This window comes from Microtus ochrogaster, chromosome 1 (genome assembly GCF_000317375.1).
Source record: "Microtus ochrogaster isolate Prairie Vole_2 chromosome 1, MicOch1.0, whole genome shotgun sequence".
NCBI lineage: Eukaryota > Metazoa > Chordata > Mammalia > Rodentia > Cricetidae > Microtus > Microtus ochrogaster.
In genome coordinates this window covers 99,198,804-99,206,256 of record NC_022009.1, presented here as the reverse complement: position 1 = coordinate 99,206,256, position 7,453 = coordinate 99,198,804, and the positions used below count along the sequence as shown (strand labels likewise).

Below are 7,453 nucleotides of genomic sequence, written 5' to 3'. Positions count from 1 at the left end.
ATAAATTAGGCAGGAAAAGGTGATACCAAAGGAGGTACCATCTTTTATTTCTCTTATATAGTTGCCAGCAATCAACAACAAAGAATTGATGTGAGTTTTAATTGCAAAGCTGTGACTCTAGACTTGTTCATAGTCACCTGTGTTTTAGCAACATCCTCCCTATGTGAGCAGCTAAAACAGAAAACACCCCACAAAAGCAGCACAAAACAAAACAATACCTAAAGCTCAACAAAAGACTATGAGAGAACATGTCTTTAGTGGCATGCATTACAGCCCTCGGCACACAGCACCGCACTTCTCTTCTGTAGGGACCATCTACTACAGTGCCCTCAAGGCAGCTGCTGCTCAATCACCTCATCAGTATTTATGTTCATGTTGAGAACAGTAATTGATCACACTGTACATGAGAAATTAATATCTTTAGCAAAAATTAAGTATTAGATATTTTTAAAATAATCATACATGTATGCTTTCAGTTTCTTTAGAGTTTTATATACCATAATTTGAACATAGTCACACCTTAATTGTAGAACATCTGAGTTTGTTTCATTAATGAATAAATTATAGAAATGTAGTTCATTCCAATTGCTTTTGAAATATTTAGCTGAGTGTGGTGGCATACGCCTTCAAGCCCAGCACTACTGTGGCAGAGGAAGCCTGGTCCACATAGAGTTTCAGCCACCCACAGCTACATAGTGATACTCTGTTCTCAATAACAACCATATAAAACAAAATAAAATAATTGTATATGGATCTAATTATATACATGTGGATGTGCATGTGGTCATTAAAAATCTAGAACCCTAAAAAGTATTTGATAAATAATATTTTAGTTGAGTATTAGTAAACCAAAATAAAATATATAAAATTGATTTTACTTAAGTGAGAGGTACAGTTTTAAAACATGCCATAGAAATGATAATTACCAAGACTCCAAACACTTTGTTTCTGTTAATAATTGAATTGCTTATATATCCATTAAAATGACAAGAATTTCATGCAATTATTATTAGGTTAGGAATATTTTTTTCAATTACTCTTGACTCATCTCATTAGAAGGACAAACTCTATTAGCCTAGAGAGATTCACTAATGTGCTATTACAGAAATCTCATGCTTGCTAGTCCTCTGAAGAACTTATTTCCAGTGAATACATACCTCAGTAGCGAACATATTTATTTCTGAGTGAATTCTTTTGGACTTTAATTGATTTAATTCTTACTTAATTTGTGCTAAGGGACCAAATGTTCAGGAAGCAGTTCAATGTTTTTATTTGGAAAGTCAATGTTACAAATTTGTATGTTAGCTTTTTTTCCCTTCACCTGTTTATTTCTTCATGTGAACACACACAAACACATATGAAAAAGACTGTTCTATTTGTAAAGTTCTTTGACTCATATTAAAGTACAAGGAAAAGTCAGGGTGTATCAAATTTATTTAGTTTGAAAACCATCTTTAGTATGGATTGATTAAGTTCTAATCATTAAGTTTATAGTTCATTTACTTGAAAAGCAAAATAGAAAGAGGTCATCACAGAGAGATATTTGTAAACAAAAGGAGAGGCTGAATAAGTCAGAGGAGGGAAATGAGGGTAGGGTGATGAAACACAGAGAGAAGTCTGATAAGTTTAAAGAAAGCCAAGAGGAAAGGCATTCCCCACACCAAGTGGCCTCGTTGGTTATAGGAGAGTTCCCTCCACTCCTACTATTAGGGATTGGGGAATGCTGCCGTAAATATTGAAACTATTCCGTTGTGACATTTTAAAAGTGGTTTGTAGGAGACCTACAACTGATAGAAGGAGACAATTAATAGGCCATCATAGTACCAGAAAAAAAGTGTGTGAAATTTATCCAGTCAATAGCAAAAGAAAAACATGGAATGACTCAATAAATATTCATGATGAAAGATTATTGAGCAATGGATTTGTTACAGCAAAGAATTTCACAAGCCACATGAGAAATACTGGAAAGAATATGACAGTTTTTGCACTTAATGTGGTAAATGTTGTGTAATAAGACTTTTATTTAAAAATCAATGTAGTCTTTGGCCCTCCTCATGGAAATTTCTTTTTAAAATAGATGTAGACTACTACAGAAAACCACAAGCAATAAAAAATACAAAGTTTGGAAGCTCACTTCTAATGTCTACAGAACAATGCCACACCAAAGGCTCAGCAAGCACTGTATTTCTTTGGAGCCTGTCCTGGAGCTAGCTTTTGTATATCACACTAGCCTCTAAATTACAGAGATCTGCCTGCCTCTGCCTCCCAAGTACTGAGATTAAAGGCATGTGCCACTACTGCCCGACTTCCTTTTCCTTATTTCTTTTTAATCCAATTGAGAACATTTAAAAAGGATGATCTATGATTATGTTCTTTTATAAATTATATTTTTGGGTTTCCCAAGGAATACTAATAGCAAAAGACTATGAGCTAAATATTTCCCTTTAGGAAATTTCTTAAAAGGAATATCGAGTATTATAGTAAAAATTTTTTGTCTGTGACATGTTTTAATTTGTCTTTCTGATAGTAGCATTGATACATTTTTGTGTACAAGAATACAATTATGGGCTTTATTTTTTTTTTCCTCTTTAGGAATTGCTAAACAAATACCTTATCTCCTAAATATGGTTTTTGAAAAATAAATGATTTGATAATACTATTGTTTTCCAATAAGCAATGTTTTCTTTGATGGTTAAAAAGGATTATATAAATATATTCAAAGATTTATTTATTTTTATTTTTTCTGTGTTTGAGGTTTTGCCTGAATATGCATATGTACAAATGTGCACGTGAAAGCACCCAGAGAGGTGAGAAGAGGGTCTGGGGTTTTCTAAAGCTGGACTTACAGCATCATGTGGCTGCTGGCAACCAAACTCAGGTTCTCTGAAAGAAAAGTAAGAGTTCGTCCCTCAAAGTCAACATCCTTCAAGACTCTAATAATGTGATCATTTTAAGGATTAGAAATATCTCCTTGCTCCCCCTTTCCCCTGGCTAGCAGCGCGGAGGCCGCACGATGCCTGGAGTTACTGTAAAAGACTTTAACCAGCAGGAGTTCGTCAGAGCTCTGGGAGCCTTCCTCAAAAAGTCCGGGAAGCTGAAAGTCCCCGAATGGGTGGACACAGTCAAGCTGGCCAAACATAAAGAGCTTGCCCACTATGATGAGAACTGGTTCTACACGCGAGCTGCCTCTACAGCACGGCACCTGTACCTGCTTGGTGGTGCCTGGGTTGACTCCATGACCAAGATCTATAGAGGACGGCAGAGAAACGGTGTCAGGCCCAGCCACTTCAGCAGAGGCTCCAAGAGTGTGGCCCGCCGCGTTCTCCAAGCCCTGGAGGGACTGAAAATGGTGGAAAAGGACCAGGACGGGGGCCGCAAGCTAACACCTCAGGGACAGAGATCTGGACAGGATTGCCGGACAGGTGGCAGCTGCCAACAAGAAGCATTAGGACAAAGGATGCTGGGTTAATAAATTGCCTCATTTATTAAAAAAAAATCTCCTTGCGCAGATGGCATTTAAAATTTACTCCTTAAGATCTGACACTTTGCACAATGTATTTGAAATACAATGTTTTTAACTTCTAATGCTGTTGTGATTATTTTTGAAAAAGATTTATTTATTGTGTGCACAAGTGTCTGTGTGTGTACATGTGAGTGAGTGTGTGTGTGTGTGTGTGTGAGAGAGAGAGAGAGAGAGAGAGAGAGAGAGCATATGTACCACGGTGCTGATGAATTCATCCCTCCCTTTGTTTCTCAGTTTCCACCCTCAGTGTCTTCAGAATTCCGCATTCTCAGCCTCCCATTACAAACTGAAGACTAACAAATACAGATTCTTGAAGGCTGTTAATGCTAGAATGGAACTGCTGGAATTTTCTTTTCTGGGATTGAAAAGCTACTGGGTTTTCAGCCTCTCTGTCATGAAAAAGGCTCTTTTTGGATGACCCCATCTCTGCAATTTCAAGACCTAGTAAGTTCCCTCCTGAAACACACACACACACACACACACACACACACACACACACACCAATAGAACCATGTCTAATATAGAAATTGTTTACATTCTTCTTGGACCTACAATTGTCTACTTTACAACCAGCATATAAATATAAATGATAAGACCTCTCCTTGCTAAAACCATTGCTTCCCTACTGCATATATTACCTAGTTCTGAAGCTTGAGTCCTACCTTCTGCAGTTTATCATCTGTGAAAGAAAAACAGCTTCTTTCTCTGGGGAAATTGAAAAAGAATCCTCTTATAACATTTAATGTCCCTATTTGTGTGTTACCAAGACTTTCTCTTTCTAGAGCAAGTGAGTCTTAACATAACAAGGAAATGGAAAGCAGTGGCCACAGTAAAGTTTAATCACTATTTTGTTTATTCTTAGAGTACATCATATTTAAATCTAGATACACAGCATTTTAACTTGGAAGTGACTTGAGGCTTACGCATGTTCTAAGATTCCATTGTGACAACTTTCACTTGTTTCATGCCGCATGCCAAACGTTAGAGGTGAAACACATGAAGAGTCATGTTGGAGACAGAACACTTCAGCTGATACAACACCGCATTACCCTCCCATGTCTGGATTTCTTTGTCTTCTACCGAAAATGCATGGGTAAGCGTGTCATTTCATAGGCTATGTTCTCTGGGAATGATTGACAGTACAAGAGGAATTATTAATAAATCTCCCCCAAACCCAGCACAATTCAGGCCACATTTTGAAGCCAAGAGGAACAGTATTGCATTTCTCAGATAAACTGCGAAATGGTATTATGCTAACTCCTTTTGGCAAGAGCTCTCACTTGGCTGGAAGAGAATACCCCAAGGATACATGGATTTGTGCTTCTGTGGGTATCCAGCAGCGCACCGTGAGGAACAATCTGAGAGTCGATAAGCAAGTCTGAGGATGGCATGGTGAGGCTGAAGAGAGAGGTCAGAGAGGAAGGCAGTAGCCTTGATAGCACAGGAGACATCCCAAGGGATTTGCAAAGCACTGTGCTGCGAGGCACTTGCTGTCAAGAGAAGGTGTTTGCAATTCTGTGCAGAATGCCTGACACAGTCACCAGTTTCAGTTTTGAGCAAACACATGCATGCGTGTATGAAACTGGAACGCGTGTATTTCATTTCTTTCATTCCAGTTAACATTTTATGCCCTAGTTTATTCCCTTTTATTATTGCCTCCATGTAAAATGCGTTCTACATATTTATCTTTTCCTTTTAATCTTTTAGTATTTTTGTTTTTATAATCTCGCAGTTAATTGTTCTCAGCTGATTTATCTTTCCTCACGCTGGTACAAGACTTTTATCTTGTGTTTACTTTGTTCCCATATTATTTATTTACCTACTTTCTTCTTATCACCTCAGGCTTTGCTTTAATTATTTCCCTTTATGTTATCTATTTTTCATTTTACTTTTTAATTTTGTATTATCTTTCTCCTGCCTTATCTTTACCTTTGGTTTATTTTAATATAGCAAATGCTACGAAAGCCTGAGGGAGGGGATGCAAGCAACACCACTTACTGGAAGCTGGAGTGTTTGTTCCCTTCTCCAGTTTGCCTGGCTTTTCCTGTCTCTCACAGGGTTCTTTCTCCTTTCTCCAAAACCCCTGTATCTCTATTCTCCTATGAGAATGACAGGATTGCACCTAGCTAAGGCACAGTCCCTGGGATAGAACAAAACTGAAGTCACGTTATAACTGTACTCTGCAGGTAATTTACATTCAAGTTTTCTATTCTACAGTAATTGCATTCAAATTGTATATAGATTTGTTAACAAGGAATGGATTATATTTACTTTGCCCTAGTTTGCTAATATAGTACAAGCATATGAACAGCACTTAATTGCGTTTCTACAGAATTTATAATCTTGATTCTGCCTGAACCATTTCCTAAATTGAGGCATATACTCAGCTAAGACACTGATAATGATCTCCACATCTGTCACTGAAACTGGACTTCTAGGGTCAAAGAGATGACTCAGTCTTTCCACATAAGGTAGACTTTTCTGTTCACCTTCACTACACTACTTACAGACACATAGAATCAAAAAGAATGGTGGAAGGGGATTATTTAATGTGATCACAGTGATGAGAGTCAAAATAAAAGTGTCCAGTCACCTCAAGTCTAACTTTGTGGTACTGGCATGAGATATAGATTTAAATGAAAAAAAAAATGGGTACAGGAACAAAATTCATAACTAATTATGAAGACCTGGTCTAGGTGTGATCTCCTTCATTATGGTCTTAGATATGAACCCACAAGGGTGTCTGAAGAAGTCCTTGATGCCTAGAGAGGAGATGGCTCACAAGGGAGCAGAATGTCTCTCTAGAGTGTTGTCTTGGGTGGACAGTTCTCCCTGTGGCAGCATCAGCCCTCCGAACTCTGAAGCATTCTTCCCAGAACTCAGGTGAATAGTAGTTAATGGCATTGCTTTCATTCAAAGTCACGCAAAAAAAAAAAAAAATGGCACAGATTGCAGGCCAACATGGGTGACTTTCTTTTCACTCTTAGGTACCTTGTGGGCCCATGTAAAGAATTGATGCTTTCTAACAGAATCAGCAGTCATATGCCCGTTTCATTATATAATAGTTTCCTTACCCCCACCCATTTCTATCTCCTGACTCCTACAAATCTACTCTTTGTGGCGAAGAGCTACCCTTGTTTCTAACTAGACTTTAAAACCCTGAATTGCTGTTAAAGTTGCCTGAAATGATTGAAACAGCAGCTTTAGGGTGATGTACTCCATTCTTGAAATATTTGTCTGCTAAAATTTTCCACTAATGTTAATTTTGAGTAATATATTAATCACAGGCTTTAAAACTATTCAGCAACAATTGAATACTCTTGCTGCCTGGTTTCAAACTCCTCTCCTAAAATGTGGTGGGTTGAAATAGCTGAAATATTAAAGCCAAGTTATGTTTTAAAATATTGTGTGTGTGTGTGTGTGTGTGTGTGTGTGTGTGTGTGTGTGTGTGTGTGTGTAAGGGTATGTATAACTTCAAATGCAGGGTGGCCATCTATGTATAATATGCTATATTTCTCCATGAGATTGGATTATTTTGTTCAACTTAATGATTTTTAATTTCTTTCATGAATCTTTGTCCTGAAATATTTTATTTTTCCATTTACTATCTTTGAGTCTTATTTATTGTTATGTTTTATTTGTTCACTTGTTTGGTTTGTTCATTATTTTTTGAGTAAAATGTTCAATTAGTTTGTCTGAGATGTTTCTGAGTCCTTTTCGTGTTTGAAAGTTCACTTTATTGTCTTTGTTAGGAAAATTTACTGATATAACATCATCAACTAGTTTATCATGGTTCCTGATAATAAATTCACCCCCTTCTAGCCCATGGTTTCTCTGTTTTGGTCTCTGGGTCTATTCACAGATTTTTTTTTTTGATGTTGTGGTCAAACCTTTCGTTTGTTTGTTTTTATCTACTACACCACTTAGCAG

The 7,453-nt window shown here is 37.2% G+C and overlaps 1 pseudogene; it reads left to right on the top strand.

The window, feature by feature from the left end:
• Window positions 1-2,995: 2,995 nt before the first annotated feature.
• LOC101991879 lies at window positions 2,996-3,476 on the top strand (annotated as a pseudogene).
• Window positions 3,477-7,453: the final 3,977 nt, after the last annotated feature.